Here is a 25,094-nt window from a genome sequence, read left to right on the forward strand (position 1 = left end):
GCAGTAAAGGAATGCTTAAGCTGCAAAACAAGTGTTAATGGAATGGGTAAATAGTTAAAAATAAGTCAGCTATGGTGTAATTAAACCCATGAAAACAGGAGAAAGTGAGGACTGCAGATGCTGGAGATCAGAGCTTAAAAATGTGTTGCTGGAAAAGCGCAGCAGGCCAGGCAGCATTAAAGGAACAGGAGAATCAACGTTTCGGGCATAAGCCCTTCTTCATGAAAACAGGACCCTGGGTAAGGGTTGGGAAGGGGATGTAATCAAAATGGAGGACAGTGTTCATAATCTGAAGGTATTCAACAGCATAAAAACTATTATTTTCCAGCCCTCTTCATTTCTGAAGAAGTCACCATACTTGAAGTTTAACTCTGTTTCTCTCTCTACAGATACTGCCAGAGTTACTGACTTGCTCTAGCATTCTCTGTTTATATTTCAGATCTCCAACATCGGCAGCATTAATTATTTATATATCTATTTATTCTATGAAGGTCTGCAGTGCTTAATTTTTTAACACTTTCTTTTACTAATTCGTAACTAAATTTTTTGGTACCTAGGTACCTTTGTACCTAAGATGGCGCCATGTGTGGCAACATCATACACTTTTATATACTTGTGATTTCACATAAACCTGTTGGATTATAACCTGGTGATTTTTAACTTTTTCCATCCCAGTCCAACACCAGCACCTCCACATCATTAATCCTCTCAGCCATCCCTGCCTGCAGTTACACACCATTTTCTTTCATTATTTTTGGAAGGAAAACTCAAAGCTAATTTGAATACATCATTTCAGACAATGAATGTTCTTTATGTTTTAATCCACTATCAATTGTTCCTGGAATCAAAACTTGAAAGCTGTGAAATGTTTAGAAAATAATTGTAGGTAACTGCTTTCTTCATCATAAGGGATGATGTAAGTGAGGATTTACTTCTCCTACTTTCTATTTATAGGCTTCATGCTGAAAGGACTGGGAGTAATTAGCGTATCCATGTTCCAAGCAAGATATATTTTGCTTTAAAATTAATAGATTAATCTAATGGAGTGATTTGAGTGCTTCAAGCTTTTAAATATTTAAAGTGCCAATTAGCATGACATCATCTTGACTGCACAAGATGTTCTGTTGCAGATTTATTTTCTGACCAACGCATGTGTTATTTTCTGGTTACATTGAAAAGGAGGATTGATTGGTTTGAGAAGATCTTGAGTAGCCAAGAGGTAGACTTTGAGCTACCATCATCACTTAGCAACCACGGTCACATGTTTTCTCAACGTGAGCTGGATTCAGATATTTTGCAAATGTACCTTGATGGTGGTAACTTTGGGATTCTGGTGCTGACTAACTCAAGACAAGCTGACCTTGGAGTGGAGAACATTAATGTGCACATTCTAGTTGTAAAAAGTGCGTAACATCTGTTTCAGGTGTTGGGCACCGATCACTGGTTTGTTTCGTATGACTGTACATTTCCAGCTCATGATGAGGATATACTTGTTAACCATACTGGAGGCAGAGGAGGCTATTTTGTGCCTGAAAACTAGACCACAGTCAACTCTGTTGACCCACATATCGGACACCGAGGAACAAGATTTCAAAATAATAAATCAAGATTTCAAGCTGTACCCTGGCCAAATCCATGTGATATCATCATCCTTACACTGTACCTTCCAAACCCATGACCACGTCTATCTAGAAAGGCTGTAGATACATGGGAACACCACCACCTGCAAGTTCCCCTCTAAGCCAATCACCATCCTGACTTGGAAATACATCACCATACGTTCAACGTCACTGGGTCAAAATCCTGGATCTCCCTCACTAAGTGTATGGTAAATCTATCTACAGCAGGTGGACTGCAGCAGTTCAAGAAGGCAGCTCACCACCACCTTCTCAAGGTCAACTAAGGACCAACAATAAATACTGCCCCAGCCAATGACACCCATATCCTACAAGTGATTTTTTAAAATTTAAGAAATGCTTAAATCACTCCTCAGCCTTAACTCTTTCATAAGACCATAAGACCAAAGAAATAAGAGTGGAAGTAAGGCCATTCAGCCCATCAGGTCCACTCCACCATTCAATCATGGCTGATGGGCATTTCAACACCACTTACCTGCACTCTCCCCGTATCCCTTAATTCCTTGCGAGATTAAGAATTTATCAATCTCTGCATTGAAGACATTTAATGTCCCGGCCTTCACTGCACTCCATGGCAGTGAATTCCACAGGCCCACCACTCTCTGGCTGAGGAAATGTCTCCTCTTTTCCGTTCTAAATTGAGCCCCTTTAATTCTAAGGCTGTGCCCACGAGTCTTAGCATCCCCGCCTGACGGGAGCAATTTCTCAGTGTCCACCCTTTCTAAACCATGCATTATCTTCTAAGTTTCTATTAGATCTCCCCATAACCTTCTAAACTCCAATGAATACAATCCCAGGATCCTCAGCCGTTCATCATATGATCACTGTGGCCTTGCCTTTCTGACATGCCCTATCTATTTCCTGGTGCATCTTGCGCCCCTGGTCCTGACCACTACTGGCCGGTCTACACATAACTCCCATTATGGTTTTTTTGCTTATGTGGTTCCTCAACTCCACCCACACAGTCTCCACATCATCTGACCCGAGGTCATTCAGTGCCATAGATTTAATATCATTCTTTACTAACAAGGCAACCCTGCCCCCTCTGCCAACCTCCCTGTCTTATCGATAAGTTGTAAATCCATGGATGTTTAACTGCCAGTCCTGAACCCCCTGCAACCACGTCTCTGTGATGCCTACCACATCATAATCATTCACGATGATTTGTGGTGTTAATTCATCTACTTTGTTACAAATGCACCTTAATGCTAATTTTCTTATCCTCATGATTTCCTTCTGGACTCTGAAGTGCTGGGACAGTCAGTGTGCAATGTTCAACTTTTCTGGATGTCAGATAGACTGGAGTAAGTAATAGAGACAATGAGAAGGAACATTGCAGCACCAACACACTGCTGTTCTGCTTATTTCACCAGCAGTATTGACTGAATCGACTTGCAGCTCTATTGATGCGTTAGTCACTCAAGGCCAATAGAACCTGGTGATGTCATAACATTAGATAGAGTTATCAATCCTTTTTGCTTCATTCCTAGTCTGCCTTGAACTTATACACTGCACACATGCTAACCTGCTGCTTATCTTTCTACTTGACTCCATATTCCTTGTTACTTTCCCTTTCCCTTCCCCCAACTCACAAGTTTAAAGTCCTAGTGATCACCCTATTTAATCTTTTTGCCAGAACACTGGTTTTGGATCGGTTCAGGTGGAGACCTTTCCATCGGTACAGATCGCCCCAGTTCCAAAACTGATGCCAATATCCCATGAAATGGAAACCCTCTTTCCCACACCAATCTCTTAGCCACATGTTTACTTCCCTAATTTTCTTATCCCTCTGCCAATTAGCACATGGCTCGGGCAGTAATCCAGAGATTACAACCCTCAAGGACCTGTTCTTCAATTTCTTTCCTCGTGCTTGATAATCCCCAAACAGGTCCTCCTTCTTAGCTTTGCCTATGTTGTTAGTGCCAACATGGACCACAACAACTGGATCCTCCCCCTCCAGCTCCAATATCCTTTCAAGCCGCTGCCAAAATATGTACCTGAAACTCTCGAGGTAAGTTTATATATTTAAAAGTTCCCTTCCTGTCTGGTCTTCGCAGTCGCTCCTCATTCTCTAATTGCCGCCAAGAAAATTTCAGAACTTTACCCCCTTACACAAAAGCTGTCCCCCACATGTATTTTCCCAATTAATGATGTACATTTGACTGACAATCAAAGTTCCAGTGAAATCACATATGAACACAAACCAAAATATCAAGGATGTGGGGAATCCAAAAAAAAATGTTGGAAATCTGGATTGATTTCATATGATCTTGAGGATAATAATACTGATATGCAATATTTGGAAAATGAAATTCTTGGAGACAAATGTTATGACATCACCCAGGTTCTATTGGCCATGAGTGACTAACGCATCAATAGAGCTGCAAGTCGATTCAGTCAATACTGCTGGTGAAATAAGCAGAACAGCAGTGTGTTGGTGCTGCAATGTTCCTTCTCATTGTCTCTATTACTTACTCCAGTCTATCTGACATCCAGAAAAGTTGAACATTGCACACTGACTGTCCCAGCACTTCAGAGTCCAGAAGCAAATCTTTATCTAGTAATATGTCTCAACACTGACAATTTCTAATTGCTCTTCTCTTTCTAAGTTATTTATCTGCTGTTTTGAGTAGATTCTTAAACATTGAGACAGGAACTTAAACAGTGTGCGAGTATTGTTTTTGGTATCAGCTAATGCTTTCACTATTTACTGAAGATACTGGTATATTACAGAATGTATTTTTGGTTTAGAATCATCAGTATTAAGCTGTCCTTACTCACTGCCAGGAGACTGTTCCTTTTTCTATTTTGTTGTTGTCTGGGCTAGCCACAGACAGTAATTGTCTGGTACTGGGTTTTACAATCTTTCTTGATTCTACTAGACTGTTGTTTTACAACATAACACTTGCTAATTAAGCACACCACTTGACAACATAGCATCTGTCTCAGTGTTACAGTTGTACACCAGTCTAAACATGCTCATCACTTCGTACTGCACTGAAAATGTTGCTCTACTTTTGATTCAACTTTATTTCATATTACCATCTTTTTGTTATTCACATTTTTGATTTGCAGTAAAAACTTAATTTGAATCTTTTTCCATGTCTTACAAATTCCAGTCAAAGGAAATAATTTCCTCTGATATTTGTGCAAAGCAGTAGAATACAGGAATATGGAATATTTATGAATCCTTAAACATCTTAGCAATTTTGTTTTTGAGTACTACTGACAAAATACATTATGTTGATGATTTTCATCTTGCACTCAACAGGACATCTTGCAAGACTATGGGAGGAGAGTGCTGATTGACAAGCAAGTGGACTCTGACTGGTAGGGATATTTCTACAGCAAATGCACCAATTAATGATGATTGACAATTAATTGCCAGACTTATTTAAGTCTGAAACTAGGCTGTTTGACTCTGATTGGTTAGGGTATTGCCCTGAGAAATAAACTAGCTATTGAATCATTTTCACTTATTTTTATTAAGTTTAAAAAGGCAAAAGACATGTACATTTGTTTCTACTTGCAAGAGCAAGGCATCACTTGTTAATATAAATAGCTTCCAGGACATACAATGCACTATATTGCAAGCCTAACTGACAATTTAACATTTTACTTTTGTTCTCAATAATTAAGATCAAGTTCTTAATTAATGCTCAAGTGGAAAACTGTTTATTCAAAAACAAACAATGTAATCAATCTTTTCTCTTTAATGGGATCTGTCTGTCACTAGCATGACACACATTTGTTAAATTAAGTAGCTTGCTAGGCCACTTCAGGGACAGTTACAAGTCAACTGCGCTGCTTTGGGTCTGGAGTCACATGTCGGCCAGACAAGGATTTCTTTCCCTAGAGGGCATTAATGAATCAAGTGCAGGTTTCTTGAACAACAATTAATGGCAGTATTACCGAGAACAGTTCTTTATGCCAGGTCTATCACTCATTTAAACATAGTGGGATTTTAACCCACTTCCACAGGGCATAAGGTTGTTGCTTTCAGATTCTAGTCTTGAGGCATCACCACTTTGCCACCATTTATGCTTTACACAATTATAAAATTAAAATAGCAGCCATTGATGTAAATATAACTGATATATTTTAGAATGATCATATTGCAAAATGCTGAACTTGGAATGTTTGACTGAGGTTAGGTATCTTATGTTGGATAAGAATCATTGGATTTGGTCAATAAACTAAAGACAGAAGCACTAGTGATCAATTTTACTTTGTCTAGTCCCAATATCTTCCTTTGCTGTAGTTAAATGATCACTTGACACTTTACCAATCTCCATTCAAACAGCAGAGGACATCACACCAACAACAGCGAATGCAACTACAAGAGTGGTGGTTGATAATTTAACAATTTTATAATTGCTAACACCACACAACCCAAAAAAAGCTCATCCGAACAGATATGAAGTGAAATATTGAAACTTGTAGGCTCAGCTTGATTTCAGCAACTGATGAATAATTCAGATTGAGAAAAGTCAAATAATTGAACTGTTCCAAATATAAGCACAAAATAACAAATGTGTACAACGTTAACCAGTCCCCGCCCTTCCATCTAAAAATAAAAATAGTATTTATTCTGGGATGGCTGAAGGTGGTTACTGTTTATAACTATTAGTTATGGAGTTAAAACTGCAAAACAATGACATTTTTGTAGAGAAAAGAAGTTCTTTCTTCCCTCACTTCTTATTTTATTCTTTCCTTAATTTAGTTCAAGTAATTTTTTTGAGTAATGTTTTCAGTTTGATTTCAATGATCACCTTCGTGTCTCCGAGGTCAGAGCTACCAACAGAAATCACCTTGTCAGTTGCTTCTGAGTAAGTAACTGACAAGAAGATGATTAGAAAATAGATACTCAGGTTTTAAATTTTTCATGTATGAAAATGGATTATAGAATGTATAATTCAAAGCTGCAAGGCATGACCACTTGCATGGAATTCTGATGTAGGCATATCCTGGATGTCTGAGCATATCTCTATGTTTCCTGTTATTGACAATCCCAACTCCATGCAATAATTCCTCCTGAGATTAAAGAGCATTTATCTGAGTTACAAACAACAAAATTAAAATGCATCAATCTCTTCACTATTTTAAATGCAGCATTTGCTTGTCTATGTTTGTACCAGTTGCCCATTAGCTGCTCTGCTGTTTCCTATTAATACTCTGAAAGCAAAGGAATGTGATGTAAATGGTAGCCCTGATGCTTAACTTGATTATGAAAATCTGCTGTGGCAGATAGCAATCAGAAAGCAGAAAGCCAGCCTCTTTCCCCTTTCCCCTCTGTAATTCAGGGGGGATTGGGATCCAACTGCAGGGTTGCTGCTGCCACTCCAGCAAAAATCAGCACAGATTCAGGGACAAGTACATGTGCTTTGAAGCAAGCATGATATCAGCCTAGTCGGATAATGTCGTTACAAACACAAATTAGACCCAAGAGGTGGCCACAGACCATCCAGTTCATTTTCACTCATTTATCTGCAATTAAACAAAGAACCATTTCTAACATTCCATCATCTAAATGTCTCTTTGAATTACTCCCTCCTCTTGTATCATGCTTACATAACTCAGAAGTGTTGATTACTCTTGTAAAAGTTCTCCTGAACATCTGTCCTAAATATTCCCTTTGTCCATTTGAATTGTTTCTACTGTTCTTGCATACCTCGTGTTATAGCTGTGTTCCACACCAAAGCCTTGTTACGTCTTGCATATTTCAGTAAAATGAAATGTCCCCAAACTCTCCTTCCACATTCAGCAGAGATTTTCCTGCACATTCAAATACCTCACCAACTGTGTCTGTTGCTCTCGATGTGGTCTCCTCTACATTGGGGAGGCAGGACACCAATTTGCGGAACTTTTCAGGGAACATCTCCAGGACACACACAATAAACAACCCCAGTGCCCTGTGGCTAACCACTTCAACTCCCCGCCCACTCCGCCAAAGATATGCAACTTTTGGGACTCCTCCATTGCCAAATCCAAGCCACCCGACGCCTGGAGGAAGAACGCCTCCTCTTCCGCCTTGGGACCCTCCAACCACATGGGATCAATGTCAATTTCACCAGTTTCCTCATTTCCTCTCTCCTCACGTTATTTCAATCCAACCCTCCAACACGACACTGCCTTCTTTAACTGTCCTACCTGTCCATCTTCGTTCCCGCCTATCCAATCCACCCTTCCAACCTATCATCATCCCCCCCCTCACCTTCATCTGCCTATCGCATTCCCAGCTATCTTCCCCCATGTCCCACCCTCCTCTCATTTATCTCTCAGCCCCCTAGGGCATCCCCAAATTCCTGATGAAGAGCTTATGCTTGAAACGTCGACTTTCCTGCTCCTCGGATGCTGCCTGGCCTGCTGTGCTTTTCCAGCACCACACTTTCTGACTCTGATCTCCAGCATCTGCAATCCTCACTGTCTCCTAATTTAGTAAAATCCTGAGATCCACTAACGTGCACAGCTCAGGATCAGGTTTGTGGACACAGGCTAAGAAGAGGATTGGGTATCCCATTAATGCATTGTAAAAATTTAAAGTTGTCAATTATTCTCATCCAGGTCTGGCTTTAAGACTGATGTAAGGAGAAATATCTTCACCCAGAGACTGGGGAGCCTGTGGAATTCACTACCATAGGAAGCAGTCAGGGCCAAAACATTGAATGATTTCAAGAAGGAGTTGGATATTGTACTTGGGGCTAAAGGGATGAAAGGGTATGGGGGAAAAGCAGGAACAGGGGATTGAGCTGGATGATTAGCCATGGTCATATAGAATGGTGGAGCAGGCTCAAAGGGCCGAAGGGCCTATTCCTCCTTCTATTTTTTATGTTTCTTTATTAGGCCGCTCCCTCAAGTTTTATTCTCAGGTATTAGTGTTAAAGCCGATTGGATCTGAAATCATTCCCCTTTCTTACTGTGTGTCCTTTCCAAATCATCTCTCAGAATAGTTGTTGGTGTTTGGCAAAATTCATTTAGAATACGAAAATATAAGAACCACAAGCAGGAGCAGGTCATTCAGCCCTTTACACCTGTTGCACCATTTAATACAATTGTGGCTGATCTCATCTCGGTCTCAACTTAACTTCCTGCCCAATCTCCAAAACCCTAAAACTCGCTCGCGTGTGGTGTGCTGTTGCCTCGTCTCCTGAACAGGGACCGAACCTAACAGAAAACTCCGAGCTCCAGGGGAGAGGCCATGAATCAATTAACCGGATAATCAATTATCCGAACGAAATAGTGCCTGCCCATTTCGTTCAGATAATTGAGGTTCCTCTGTATACGATTGTTTCAGAAGCATTGCTGGTAATATAGGCACTGAAATGTTGTAATGCCAACACCAAGCTCAAAGTCTCTTTCTCCACCATTGAATTTTTCTGTTGATGAATGTTCGGTTTCCTGGAAAAATACCCGATGGGTCTTTCTATTCCCTCGTCATCCTCCTGCAGGAGCACCGCACCAACACCCACATCACTGGCATCAATAGCCCCCTTGAAAGGCTTTGTGTAATCCAGTGTGGCTAATACTGGGGCAGTGGTTAACACCGTTTTTAGGCTGTCAAATCCTTTTTGACAGTCCGTTATCCACTGAAACTTTATTCCCTTTTTTAACAATTTGGTGAGTGGAACAGCCACACTGCTAAAGTTTGGCACAAACTTTCAGTAAAATCCACTCAACCCCAGGAACCATAGAACAGCTTTTTTTGTCAATGGTGGAGGAAATTCCCCGCTTACTTTTATTTTTGCATTCCGTGGGGCCATTTGCCCGTGTCCGATAACATGGCCCAGAAAGGTGACTTGGGCTTTGGCAAGTTCACTTTTAGCTTGGTTTACCACCAAACCTGCCTTCTGAAGTCGATCAAACAAGTCCGATAAATGCTGTAAATGCTCCTTCCACAAGTGACTAAAAATCACCTGGTCATCAATATATACCACGCAGTTGGGTAATCCTGCAATGACCTTATTAGTCAGTTTCTGAAATGTGGCTGGAGCATTTTTCATACCAAATGGCATGACTTTGAACTGATATAGTCAATTTGGCTTTACAAAAGCTGAAATTGCCTTTGCTCTCTCTGACAGAGGTACTTGCCAGTAGCTTCTGAGCAAGGCCAACTTAGAAATGTAAGTTGCTTGCTCCATTTTTTCGACACTGTCCTCCAACCGTGGAATTGGATATTGGAACCGTGTCAATTTGATAAGATCCACTAAACCTTGCTCTAAAGGCTCACCTGTTACTGGAAGTAACACCAATACCTTATCACCAATTGCAAAATAGCGAATTTATGATTTCTTATCTGCTTCCTGTTTCATTCTATGCTGTGATATGTTTAAATACTGTTTAGCCAACTCTCCAGCTCTTTTTAATCGTTCTCTAAAATTTGACACATAGTCCAAATGGGTGGCCTCTGAATTCTGACTTATTTCTCCTTAATCAATTTTAATGGTCCTCTTACTTCATGCCCAAAAATTAGTTCAAATGGACTGAAATTGGTCGATTCATTCGGTGCATCTCTGATTGCAAAAAGTACAAATGGAACTCCCTTATCCCAATCATCTGGATAATCCTGATCATAAACCCTTAACATGGTCGTTAGTGTTTGATGCCATCTCTCTCGTGTTCCCTGCGATTCAGGATGGTACACAGTAGATTTAAATTGCTTTATTCCCAAGTAATCTATAACCTCCTTGAATAGTTGGATGTGAAGTTTGATCCTTGATCTGACTGAATTTCTATTGGCAGTCCGTATCTAGTAAAAAATTTAAGTAATTCTTCTACAACCCTTTTAATTGTGATGTTGCATAATGGGATTGCCTCTGGAAATCTAGTCGACACATCCATTATTGTTAATCAATACTTATTCCCACTTTTTGTTTGAGGTAGGGGACCTATGCAATCAATCAAGACTCTTGTGAAAGGTTCCTAAAATGCTGGAATAGGTATTAAAGGTGCAGGTTTTATTACTGCCTGTGGTTTTCTGATTAGCTAATATTTATGGCACATCTGGCAAAATTCAATTACATCCTTGTGTAGTCCAGATCAGTAAAAATGTCTTTGTATTTTAGCCTGTGTTTTCCTCACCCCTAAATGACCTCCAAGTGCTAGCTCATGCGCCACTTGCAGCAATTCCTTTCTATACTCCAGTGGCAAAACAATTTGATGAATCTCTGCCCATTTCTCATTTGTTTAAATGTATGATGGTCTCCATTTCCTCATTAAGACATCATTTGTTATTTAATAACACACAGGGATGCATTCACTTTCCTTCTCTGTATATGCCTTTTGATATAACGGTTTTAACTCCTCATCTTTCAGCTGTAATTCAAAAGCATAACAGAACTAAAGATACTTACATGTTTTCCTATTTGCTCCTTCTCTGTTCTACTTATCTGATCAAAGAAAGTTTGTGATAAAGCTGTGTCAGCTTCCTTATCTGTGCCTTTTGATCCCTCCTGCTCCAGCTTGTGCCTCTGTGATCTTGTGATCACACAATCAGGGAAAATTCCTGGATAAACATTCTTCATTTCTTCAGTTGCCTGCGTTTCCAGTGGCTTTTCAACTAGAGTAGGCAGCACACCTACTGGTGAATCAGCTGTATCATTTGCAAGGACAAACTGTATTCCTGGAGCTGAGAGTTTGTCCAGTACTCCTACCACAGATTGTCCACTCTTCTCTGGACTCTCTAGCCTCGCTTTACATAACTGAGCACTTTTAGTCTCACCATGAATTCCCTGCTACCAGTACCTTTTCTGGCAATAGTCCCTCAGGAGTATATATCTCTTCATCCTTCAGCATCACAGATTGAGAGGATCCTGTGTCCCTTAATGTTGTAACCTCCTTACCTGCTACTCCTGGCCTATGTGAATAAACTTTACCCTTGCATGTATATTTTTTAAGCAGATCTGGCATTTCCTCCTTTATCAACCTCTGATCATCTTGTCTACTCTGCAGCAGTTGTCTAACTTCCCTTGTGCTTTTTGTTACTAGTCCAACATAACTTCCAGGCTGGTCTGGTTTTCCTACATCTGTCTTTCTCCCAGCCCACCAACACTGTGATTTTGTGTGGCCCACTTTAATAATATGAAAACACTGGAGTTTTTTAACTACTTTGTCCCCCTCAAGGGTTTCTTTTTTACCCGGTGGTAAATTATCCTTATGATCTTCACTGAGATCTATCCTTCCCTTTCCACGTGAGGATTTCTCTTTGCCCCAGTTTCGATCCCTCATGGACTGAAACTGATTCTGGAAGCCAATCCATGTTTAATGGACCAGCTCATAATCATCAGCCCCTTCAGCTGCTAACCTTGCTGTTTTAATACTCTGCTCTTCCACATGAGTTTGCACTACTTTCTCACTGAGGTTACCTTGGCCTTTACCTCCAGCCTTTTAAGCTGACTTTCCTTTTTAAGTGTCAGTTTTGAAGTTCAAAAGCTCTCTCTTTTTCCCTCTCTTCTGCTTTTTAATTGCAACTCTGTTTCATTTCTGCTGCCTTTTCCTTATCTCTCACCTCTAACTCAATCTGCTTCATTTCTAATTGAATCCTGGCCATCTCTATAGATTCTGATGGTTTCTCCAGCAAGTTTAAATGCTGAGTTACTGCTGTAATTATCTCTCCTTTCCTCACAGGAACAGACAGTTCCATTTCCAGCTTCTCTGCTAATTCCTGCAGCTTGGTCTTATTCACTTTTTGCAAACCTCCAAAGTCACTGCACCCACTTCCTGGCGACTGAAAGAGCCATTCCTATCCCAAGCTTTGTCTCCCCAACCAAACCAACACCCAAAATAAAGACACTAGCACCTACCACACGCTGTTTAAAATCCCACCAAAGAGCCCCCAATCTGTTATGGACTCGGCCAGACCACTCAAAACATTCTTAAGCAGGCAGCCCAGACCAGAGCTTTACAATTTATTCCGGTAAGTGTACAGTGAAAATTACCCAGAGTGAAGTAACTGGGTTGACTACCAGGTTTTAAACCAGACAAACATTTATTCACAAGATTACACAATAAAGCACAAAGAACAAAATAAAGAACCCCCACAGAACTCAGTCTATTCAAACTGGACTTAATGATGCTGTTCCAAATATACACAACAGTCTTAATAAGCAAACCCTCTTGAAACACAGTTTAAAAATGGAACAGATGCTTACAGATTGAAGTTAGAAGAGCAGAAGGAGAGTTTGTTTTCAACAGCTCACTGTTTAACTCCCAGCTAGTTCTAGACTGAACTAAACTGCTCAGTTAGACAGCTGACCACTCCCCTTTCATTATACAGGTCACTTCTAAAACATGACCCATTTGGCCTGAAGTCTCAGCTGTTTACATATAAACAAAAAGTCCACTCAATAGCCCTTAATCTCTGTACCAAATCAATCTAACCAGCTCTGGGAGCTGTTTATTACCCCTCTGAAAAGAAAGCCAAGGACATTGTATCCTTGAGAAAAGGAACAGCTTTTAGAAAAAAGAAGCCAGCTTTGTGACACATTATAGCCTCAGACTATGATCTCTCACTCGAGATTGCCCTACAAGAGGAAACATCCTCTCTACACCCCCTTTGTTTATCTCCTTTAGCACCTTATGTGCCTCAATTAGATCTCATTTCATTCTTCTAAAATCCAGACAGTATTGACCTAAACTGCTTAATATCTCTTCATAAGACAATCCCTTCATATCGGAAATCAATTCAGTGAATCTCCACTGAACTGCCTCCAAAACAATTACATCCCTCCTCAAAGGAACTAAAACAATACATGCAAGACTCTGGGATCTCACTTTTTAGATTAGAATCTAAACATATGGCACAGACAGAGAACACAGGGGGCTAACACCTTCAACATATTGTCTAGCTATCACCATTGTTACAGTTAACCTGAGAATGCAACTTTTAAAAATAAGTTTTGTGATTTACACATGAAAGAAGTGAAACTATCATGGTATTCGAACAGATGAAAGACTCAACAAACTATCAGGTATTTTTCAATGTATAATTTTAGTTACATCACACTGTAAACTTTTGCTATAAATTCTGTTCCTTACAATTGTGTCCTCCACAACCACCTGATGAAGGAGCAGAGCTCCAAAAGCTAGTGCTTCCAATTAAACCTGTTGGACTATAACCTGGTGTTGGGTGAATTTTAACTTAAAACAATACACATACTCCAGACACAGTGTCACCATGTTTATGATATGTCTCTTATGATGGGATTCAAACTATCCAACCCTACAGATTTTTTTGTATTTAGCCCAACAAACTTGCCCAGATCAAGTGGAACCTCATCTGGGGGAACAGAGCTAGACGGGATGTAACAGACCAATAGGTACCTTGTAGAAGTGTTCCCCAGCAGGGTCAAGGAAGTCAAAAGCAGCAAGCATGAGATCTCTTATAGCTTTTGGCACCAGTCTGAGATGTTGCAGTACAAAGCAAACATTAGAAACATCTGCAGTTCAGTGTTGTCATTTATTAGTAAGAAAAGTTGTGTGTAAATGTGTGTTTCCCAACCTACAGACAAAATTTCACAAAGTACAGCAAAAAAAGTTTTCCTACATCGATTCAGAAACTGCAGCGGCAAATATGAATTTACGTATCTATGAATCAATGGGTCATTAGGGTGGCATGGTGGCTCCGTGGTTAGCACTGTTGCCTGGGACCTGGGTTCGAATCCAGCCTTGGGTGACTATCGTGTGCAGTTTGCACATTCTCCCCGTGGCTGTGTGGGTTTCCTCTGGGTGCTCCAGTTTCCTCCCACAGTTCAAAGATGTACAGGCTAGGTGGACTGGCCATGCTCTAAAGTATCCAGTGATGTGCAGGCTGGGTGGGTTAGCCATGGGAAATGCAGAGTTTGATGGGTGTGTTGGGCCTGGGAGTGGAGGGTTAGTGTGGGCCAAATGGCTGCTTTCACACTGTTGGGATTCTATGATCCTAAGAGAGTGGGATTTGCTTGTACAATCAACTATCTAATTGCCTGGATGAAAGTGAGGACTGGAGATTAGAGTCGAGAGTGTGTTGCTGGAAAAGCACAGCAAGCTGCGCAGCATCCATGGAGCAGGAAAATCGTGTTTTGGACAAAAGCCGAATTGCCTGCTCTGTTTAACTGAATACTACATTGTAAGGGTTGTCAGAGAGTTTTTAACTCAACATGAGTGATATCTGTCAGTTTGAAATCATCTGTTTTGGAAAATTATAGAGAAACATAAACCAGTTAATTTTGACATAACTGCCCACCTCTAGGTAAAATGGTCGGGTTTGATATGCAACCTATAAGTTTGTGGGATAAGAAAGCAACTGATTGAAAAATCCCAGTAAATAATAGTTCAAGTAAAGGAAAGGCTTCATCAAGACAGACTTGATCTTCTGATGGTAGTACTAAAGATTAAGTATTAAAGAATCCCGCAGAAACGAAAGATCCCATTTTTGATCTCTGATTGGCCATGTTATCTGATCTGTCAGCCAAAGTGACAATAAGAATGTAATAATTGACCACAATGTTACATCAAGGAAAATGTGACTACTGAAAGGGACAGACTGAATTTAGTTGGTGTGGTCCACACTCTGGGATTGCATGCAGTACTCGGGACCTATCATAATCACCTGAATGGCAAATACAGGAGACGGTGGCTACAAGGTGAGTCTATGAAGTGAAGACCAACCTGGTAGGAATGAAAAAGGTCAGAGAATTCATAAAGAGAGGAGCATGTAACAACATGAACATTTCAGCACCTGGAAATCGAAGGCATTTCAGTGATGCAGTCAGACTAAAGGTAGAGTCGCCAAAGTATCATTCTCTCACTAGACAGAGAGAGAGATAGAGCTGACTGATGGTGAGATTAACCCGAGGGTCAGTACATCTCAGGCAAGGGTTGATGTTAAGAAGGTTAGACCTATTGGTAACTTCAGATAGTGCAGGAACTGAACCCATGCTGTCACTGCGTGTCACAAACCCAGCTGTCCGGTCACATTTGCCTTCCAATGAATGTCAATGTGGCACAGTAGCAGACATAAATAGCAAACCCACATGGCAAACTCTTCCAATGTCACATGTGCAACAGTAAATGAATAATATTATGACCTACAGTAATGATCAGAATTTAATTCGTATAAAAACCAATGTAGAACTAACTGCTTAAATATAAAATATCAATTATATTCATTATCTCATGTTGGTATAACAGTGTTTCAATCACTGAGGCAGAGTTCTGGGTGTGAAATGGTTACATGTTGTTGCTTGTGCAGTTGATTGAGGTAAATTGCTTCCCTCACTCGAAGTCCCTATCAGCAGATCAGACAGCTGTGTCTGTTCCTTCCACTCAAATTTCTCTCACATTGCTCCCTTTTTCCCTGTCATTATCTCTGAATTCTGAGCAAAAAACTGCAGTCTGCTGCTTGATTAACTGTTGCCTGCACTCGTAATCCCTTTGGGACCAATCAGACTGTCGTCTACAGACACCATCAAGACAATTCACTACCATCTGTAGCTTTCACGTGCTTCTATGTTTTACGCTAAAGTGCTGAAAATTGAACATAATGATAATTGTCAGACATTTCTATCGTACCCAGATTAGGAATCTGAACTTTAAACATTTCTAAAATCAATTCCTTTTGAAATTTCATTATTTGCCTGATATTCCGCCTGTTTCAGGAGTGGAGTTTGAACCATGTTCCTCAATGTCCATTGGGATTTGTAGGCTCTAATAAAAAAAACACCTGGGCAAAGGACGTCGCTTCAAACCATCTGAGAATGAATGCAGACAGCATAGTGGGAAACCTTGCTCCTTTAGGGTCTGTTGGTTTATTGAGCTATCACAGCAGAAGGATTTCTTCCAATCTTTTTTGATGTGCCGTTTGAAACCTCCGCTACACCAAGGGGACTTATGACTTTTGTTTGTAAAAGCCCTAGCAATTTTGTGTACCGGGAACCACCTATAGGTTTCCTTAAATAATGATTCTGCTTAGTAATTGCATTCAGTTAATTGTTTTTACATCGAAGGGTAAATTGTGCATGATGTGCATGTTCACATGTGTGTACATATGTATGTATGCATGTGTGTGTTCATGTGTGTATGCAGGCATCCATCAAAATGTGTGTGTACTTGTGTGTACATCTTAAAATATTAGCTTCTTCAACTTCTTAACACGGTATTTCAATTTGGAATGGACAGTTCTCTCTGATCCTGGTTTGCTGTGAAGACTCCAAGGGTGTTAATTTGAATCTGGAGCACACACAGCAGCTCAGGTTTTGTAACTGAAAGACCCACGGGCTATATTCCACTGGAACAAGAAGCATTTCTGGCAATGTTGAAAGGACAAGATTATACAGGTATAACAAATACGTATGTAATGGATCTTAATAAGTATGCACTTGACACTAGCTCAGTGGTAACCTGTACACTGATACGCAGTTTGGGTTCCATCAGAGTCACTTAGCTCAATGCGGCTTTGGTTCCGGAGTTGCATTCCAGACGGGAGATGAGAATAACTGCCTTTGACTAAGTGTCACTTCCAGGATCCTGAGGAAAATTAAAGCCAATGGGAAGCGGGAAAAACACAACACTGTTTGGGGTCGTAACTGACACATAAGGTGGTTGTGGTTGTTGGAGGTCAGTCATCTCAGCTCCAGGACATCTCTGCAGGAGTTCTGCAGGGTAGTGTCCCAGGCCCAACCATCTTCAACTGCTTCATCAATGACCTTCCCTCCATCATAAGGTCAGAAGTGGAGATGTTTGTCAATGATTGCACAATGTTCATTAGTTTTGACTTCTCAGATACTGAAGCAGTCCATGTTCACATACAGCAAGACCTGGACAACAACCAGGCTTGGGCTAATACGTAACAGTTAATATCTGTACTATGCAATAACTATCTCAAACAAGAGAGAACCTAACTTTGCCATTCAATAGTGTTATCATCATTGAATCCCTCAGCTTCCTGGTGGTTACTATTCACCAGAAACTGAACTGGACCATATACATGAATACGATGATTAAATAGTAAGTCAGAGGCTTGGGATTCTGTGGCAAACAATTCACCTCTTGAGGCTTCATAACTTGTTCATCAGCTACTGGCATAAGTCAGAAGTGTGATGGAATACTCTACAGTTGCCTGAATCGTGCATCTCCAACAACATTTAAGGTAAAGCAGATGCTTGATCAGCATCCTATCCAATACCTTCAACATTCACTCCATCTACCACCTACTCCAAGCAGCAATGTGCATCATCTGCAGGGAGCACTAGAGCTAATGAGGCTCCTTGTAAGCTTTACAAACCCATGATCCTTTCAAATAGAAGGACAGGGACAGCAGATACATGGTGTTGTGAAGATGTGGGTGTACTGTACCTTTAGATTATTTACAGTGTGGAAACAGGCCCTTCGGCCCAACAAGTCCACACCGACCTGCTGAAGCGCAACCCACCCAGACCCATTCCCATACATTTATCCCCTTTACCTAACACTACGGGCAATTTAGCATGGTCAATTCACCTGACCATTTTTGGATTGTGGGAGGAAACCGGAGCACCCGGAGGAAACCCACACAGACACAGGGAGAACGTGCAAACTCCACATAGTCAGTCACCTGAGGCGGGAATTGAACCCGGGTCTCTAGCGCTGTGAGGCAGCAGTGCTAACCACTGTGCCACCGTGCCGCCCACAGATTTTAAGAAAGTTAAAAGCTAGCAGAATTACCTGACAGCACCAAGTATTCTGAAGAAGATATAAAGTAACCTTTTGGTCCAGCAGCTAGGGGAGCTGGTTGCCTGGAGACAAAGAAACATATTTGAATTAGGCCAATCAGTTTAAATTATACCCCGAAAAATACAAAAATCCAATCCAGTTTGAATTGAGCATATTGACAATATTAAAAGCTAATGACACAATTCGATGCTTTGGGAGTATAAGACCAGGAAAAATTGAACATTTGAGGGAGACTGGCAAGCCACTAACACATGCAGACTCCCCAGAGAATAGCTCTCTTAAAGGTACCTTTTATTGATCAGTAACCTCATAGATTATAGAACCCCTACAGTGTGGAAACAAGCCCTTTGGGGCAACAAGTTCCCATCAACTCTCCAAAGAATAACCCACCCAGATCCATTCCCCTATCCTATATGCACCTAAACTACACATCCCTGAAAACTATGGGCAAATTTAGCATGGCCAACTCACCTAACCTGCACATCTTTGAACTGTGGGAGGAAACCAAATCACTCGGAGGAAACCCACATGGACATGGGGAGAATGTGCAAACTCCACACAGACAGTTGCTCGAGTCTGGAATCAAACCTGGGTCCCTGGCACTGTGGGGAGCAGTGCTAACCACTGAGCCACCATGCTGACCCTATGAAACAGAGATCCCTATGAAGAAGAAAAGAAGACAGAGGAAGATATAAAGAGAAGATTCGACAGCTGGCTGGTTTTAAAATTTGAATTTTGGTAAATCTTTATCAAGGGTTTTATCAGATTAGTAATATAGAGGGCAAAGTAAAATATAGGTTAGAGGAAGGGATTGTAAATAGTTGTTAGTTAATTATTCTCTGTTATACTTTAAGGAATAAAGTTGTTAATTTTTACTTAATAGTTCTCAAATTCTCACAGACTACTGCATGGGATAAATCTTTTCTGTGTTGCTGATTTAAATTAAGTAGGGGGGTTTATCCCATGATGTAAAAGTCTGGGGACTTATCGTCAGGATTTGAACTGGATTAGACAGATTTGAATAGATTTGGGGGTACAAAAAATCCCAACAGATTTAAACACTTGCAGGTTAGTGTCCTCGATCTTTGAATAAAACATAGGTGAGGCAATTTGTTTAATTTCGATGACTTGTGGTTGATTAAATTAAAAGTGAGAGAAATGACTCTTAAAATTTCTAAAGAGTTTCTGGGATTTGAAGATGATTCTCAGATTTGCTATGGAAGTTTAGAAGGAAAGATAAAGGCCATACTTTTAGAATTAACAAAGAAATTAGATTTGGCTTTAACCAAGGACAAAAATAAAGCTGAAATTGTAAGGGAATTACTCAAACACTTAGTTGTGTCAGCGAAACAGACAAGTGCAGTAGAGGTAGAAAAATTTAAATTACGATTGAGGAAAATGGAGTTAGAAGATAATCAAAGAAAGAGAGAGGAAAGAGAAAGGGAGAGAGAAAGAGAGAGAGAAGAAAGGTTAAGAGAGAGAAGAGAGGGAAAGAGAGGAAAACAAGAGAGAGAGAAGAAAGGGAGAGAGAATGTATCTCTGATTCCCACCCCCTTGCCAAACTAGTTTAAACCCTCCTAAACCACACAAACAAATCTCCCACCCAGGACATTTATTCTCCTCCAATTCAGGCACAACCCATCCTTCATGTACAGGTCCCACCTTCCGCAGTGAATTGAGGGATGCATAGGTTAGGTTATTTTGTTTTAGATTAGGAATAATCTACTGCACAATATTGTGGACCAAAAGGCCTGTTCCCATGCTGTATTTTTCTATGTTCTAAAAATTGACTGGACCAAAATCGGTGATCTCACACTTAGATTATGTATCGGAGGTGAGAGAGAGATTAAATCAAGTAGGTGAGTTAGCTAAACAGCACCTAAAGAGGGCGCAGTGTAGAATGAAGCAGGTGGCAGATAAAAGCTCTGAGACTCAGACGTTTTCCCAAGGGGATGACGTGTTTGTACTGTTACCAGTTATAGGAGATCCTTTCAAAGCCAGGTTTAGTGATCCCTGTCAAATTGAGAAAAAATTGAGTCAGGTGAATTATCTTGTAAAAATGCCAGTTAGAGAAGAAAAGGTATCGAGTATGTAATGTGAACATGTTGAAACCATATTATACTAGAGAGAAAGAACTGGAAAAACAGGTGTTAGTTACTGCCTGACAGAGTGAGGAATCAAATCCGGATGATATGGATTTTGAAATGCCTCAAAATAGAATAAAAAATGAAGGAGTACTTGAGGATTGGGGTAGGTCAGTAAGCTATCTGTCTCAGGAGCATAAAACGCAGTTGAAAGAATTGTTACTGCAGTATAAGGACATACGGAAGGATCAGATTGGGAGGACTAATGCTATTGGACATGAAGTAGATGTAGGGAACACTACTCCTATCGGTTTAATCCTTTCAAAGCCAGAGATGTCCAGATGGAGGTGGTGGCCATGCTCATCGAGGACATAATTGAACCAGGCCAGAGTGAGTGCAGTTTGCCGATCATCTTAGTTCCCAAACTAGATGGGACGCGACAATTCTGTACGGATTATCAGAAGGTTAACGCCATTACGAAATCGGAATCATATCCAATTCCGACATTTGAGGACGGTATCGAGAAAGTCAGACAAGCCAGTTACATCACCAAGTTGGACTTAATGCGTGTTTACTGGCAGGTACCTTTATCAGAGACGGCAAAAGAAATTTCTGCGTTTGTGACCCCAAATGGGCTATATCAGTTTAAGGTGATGCCCTTTGGAATGAAGAACACACCTGCCACATTCCATAGACTCATTATCAGAGTTGTGGCTGGGTTAACAAACTGTGCAGTCTATTTGGACGATGTAGTGATAGAACATAGAACATAGAACATAGAAGAATACAGCGCAGTACAGGCCCTTTGGCCCTCGATGTTGCGCCGATCCAAGCCCACCTAACCTACACTAGCCCACTATCCTCCATATGCCTATCCAATGCCCGCTTAAATGCCCATAATGAGGGAGAGTCCACCACTGCTACTGGCAGGGCATTCCATGAACTCACGACTCGCTGAGTAAAGAACCTACCCCTAACATCTGTCCTATGCCTACCCCCCCTTAATTTAAAGCTATGCCCCCTTGTAATAGCTGACTCCATACGAGGTAAAAGATTCTCACTGTCGATCTTTAGTAAGTCCTAGAAAAATCACATGGTACAGTTGGCAGAGCTCTTTAAACGACTACAAGAAGCAAAACTGGTGATAAACTTAAATAAAATGGAATTTGGAATAGCAGAGGTGACGTTCTTGGGACATAACATTGGTCATGGAAGGTTGACCCCACGGAACTCAAAGACGAAGGCTATTGAGGAATTTCCATGACCAACCTCAAAGGAAGAGGTGCTTCAATTCTTAGAAGCCAGTGGATTCTATCAGAAGTTTTGTTCCAAACTTCAGCAGTGTAGTGGCACCGTTAACTGATTTGCTGAAGAAGAACAAAGTTTCAGTGGACAGAACAATGTCAGGAGACATTCGACCATTTGAAATCAATATTAACCACCAAACCAGTTTTAGTTACACCAAACTTTTCAAAACCTTTTAAAGTCACTGTTCCTTCAGCGTCACTTGGTTAAAATCTTGGAATGCCCTCCCTAGCTGTTCTGTGGGTGTCATGCATCAAATGGACTGCAGTGGATCGAGGAGGTAGCTCAGCGCTGCTTCCTCAATGGCAGTTAGGGATGGACCACTAATGCCTATCTTCAGCAGCATCCACCCACTATAAAGGAATAAAATAAATTTGCAAATGCCAAATGTAGTAGACTGTATTTTATGTATATTCAATAAACTTTGTAAACATTGCACCATTCCTCCTGGATCTAATTCCCAGAAATTATATTATAACATATAATCCACATAGTCATAAACACTGTTATTTGTTATTTGCCTAGGAGCAATCATCCAGTGTTTTTGGAGAGATCATTACTGTTTTCACTGATAACCTCAAAATGAAGGGGGCAGAAATGATCTGACATTTTTCTTCACGGGTTTGGGATGATATCTAGATCTCAATGGTGATGTGTGACACCTGCCCAGAAGTGACCAATAAACAGATTCCCTGCAGCAGCCCAATAAGATTAGGGATGACTGGATGGATATTCAGGTGGAAGGGTCAATCAGAACACCCAAAGCTCTGAACAGAAGACAACTATGCCGTCAGAGGAGAATTAAGTTGCTGAATGTGAGGATGAGATGAGGAGGAATTCCTTCAGATGGTGAACCACAATGAGATGTGGAACCCATTACCATAACAGTCCTTCTGGCCCATCTGGTCAAGATCCTGTTGTAATCTGAGGTAACCCCCTTTGCTGTCCACTACACCTCCAATTGTGGTGTCATCTGCAAACTTACTAACTGTACCTCTTATGTACACATCCAAATCAGTTATATAAATGACTAAAAGTAGTGGACCCAGCACCAATCCTTGTGGCACTCCACTGGTCACAGGCCTCCAGTCTGAAAAACAACCCTCCACCACCATCCTCTGTCTTCTACCTTTGAGCCAGTTCTGTAACCAAATGGTTAGTTCACTCTGTATTTTGTGAGATCTAACCTTACTAACCAGTCTCCCGTGGGGAATCATGTCGAACGCCTTACTGAAGTCCATATAGATTCTGGATTAGTGGTGCTGGAAAAGCACAGCAGTTCAGGCAGCATCCGAGGAGCAGTAAAATCGACGTTTTGGGCAAAAGCCCTTCATCAGCAATACTGTATGCTCTGCCCTCATCAATCCTCTTTGTTACTGCTTCAAAAAACTTAATCAAGTTTGTGAGACATGATTTCCCACACACAAAGCTATGTTGACTATCTCTAATCAGTCCTTGCCTTTCCAAGGACAACTGTTATTTTGGGGAAAAGCTACCAATATGTTCAAGGTAATTTTTGAAAGTGTTCTTTTCTATTTATATAATAACATTAATTAATTACATGAAAATATTGTGAGCAATTTTTTTTTAACTGAGTAGTATCAGAATTATAAAGGTGGTGGACATACAAATCTAAAGTTGACACTGTGGTAGGAAACAGAGGGCAGTCATAGAAAATTGCTTATGTGACTGGAACCCAGTGTTCAGTGGTATTTCACAGCAATCAGTGCTGAACCCCTTCGTGTTTGTGATAAATATATAAATGATGCAGAGGACAATGTTGGTGGGATGGTAAGTAAGCCTGCAAGTTACACAGAGATTGACGGGGTGGTTAGTAGTGAGGAAGAAGGTTTTCGGTTACTGAAGAATACAAGCAGATTGGTCAAATTTGCAGATCGGTGGCGGATGGAACTTAACCCTGAAAGGAGTGAATGATGCACTTTGGAAAAAGTAACAAGACACGACAACACAATGAACGGCAGAACAGTACGAAGTGTAAAGGAGCAGAAAATTCTTGGAGTGCTTGTTCACACATTCCTGAAGTCAGCAGCACAGGTTCATAAGGTGGTTAAGAAGACATAAGGGATACTTGCCTTTATGGCATTGATTACAAAAGTAGGGAGGTTACATTAGAGCCGTACAGGACTTTGGTTTGGTCACAGCTGGGTTGTGTGTGCAGTTCTGGTCCCCACATGATAGGAAGGAGGTGATTGTAGTGGAGGGATTGCAGAGGGGATTCAGCAAGATATTGCCCCCCGGGATGGAACATTTCAGTGATGAAGAGAGGCTGGATAAGCTTGATTGTTTTCTTTTGTTGGGGGGGGGGGGTTCCTGATAAAAGTGTAGAAGATTATGAGGAGTATGGACAGAAAGCAGTTCTCCCCATTAGTTGAAGGGTCAATAACAAGAAGGCAGAATTTTTTTTATAGATATTTTTATTAGAAATTTAACATTTTTACAAGTTTACAAAAATAAACAAAACTCTCAAATATAAACATTGATATACAATTAAATCAAATATACAATAGCCAAAATTTAACAAGAGAGAAAAAAAAATACCGAAAAAGAAAAAAAAAACAAAACTCAACTATCTACTAATCTAACCTACAACTAACCAGAGTGTATATTTAAGTCTCTTACATGCTCGGAATGTGTTAACATCAGATGTAATAAAACCCGTATGCGTGCAGGATTCCTCTCCTAAGGGACCAGCCAGGTTTGTAATCTCAATTAAATAAAAGCCCTTGTTAGGATAGCCGAAATATCTGTATTTATATAATTCAAGAAGGGCTGCCATATTTTATAAAATAATTCGGTCTTTCGGTACACCATATTTGTAAGGAAGTCAAGGGGAATACATTCCATAAGTAGTCTGTGCCAATTTGAAAGTCCAAGGGGGCCCTCCGCCACCCAGTTCATCAAAATATTTTTCCTTGCACAGAAAGAAAGAATAGAAAATAGTCTCTTCCCGTACGTGTCCAGGGAGGGAAAGTTCGAAAAGCCCAAGAGGAGAGATACGGGGTCCACTTTAATTTCCGTTCCTAAAATTTCTATCAGGGTACTTGCTACTTTAGTCCAATATCTACGGATCTTATGACAGGTCCATAAGCAATGTACAAGAGTGCCCACCTCTATTTTGCATTTAGGACACATTGGAGATGCTCCTGCCTTAAATTTTGCCAATCGAACCGGTGCTATATGGGCCCTATGAAGTATCTTCAGCTGGATAGCCTGGGTTCTGTTACAAATACTAATTCTTCTAGCATTTTCCCAGATATCATTCCACGTTTCTGTGGAGATTTCTAGTCCCAGATCCTGAACCCATGTTTTAAGCAGATTATCCATATCTCCCGATACTTCATCATGTAATAAATGATAAATA

The 25,094-nt window shown here is 40.6% G+C and overlaps 1 long non-coding RNA gene across 2 annotated transcripts in view; it reads left to right on the plus strand.

Annotated features, from left to right (window-relative positions):
- The window catches only part of LOC122563404, a 58,439-nt gene that overhangs the window by 29,370 nt on the left and 3,975 nt on the right, over window positions 1-25,094 (plus strand). For both annotated transcript variants that reach the window (XR_006315583.1, XR_006315584.1), the window contains exon 2: window positions 4,909-4,967. This is a non-coding gene — a long non-coding RNA (uncharacterized LOC122563404). The remainder of the gene's footprint in view (window positions 1-4,908; window positions 4,968-25,094) is intronic.

Source organism: Chiloscyllium plagiosum, chromosome 27, assembly GCF_004010195.1.
Source record: "Chiloscyllium plagiosum isolate BGI_BamShark_2017 chromosome 27, ASM401019v2, whole genome shotgun sequence".
Lineage (NCBI taxonomy): Eukaryota > Metazoa > Chordata > Chondrichthyes > Orectolobiformes > Hemiscylliidae > Chiloscyllium > Chiloscyllium plagiosum.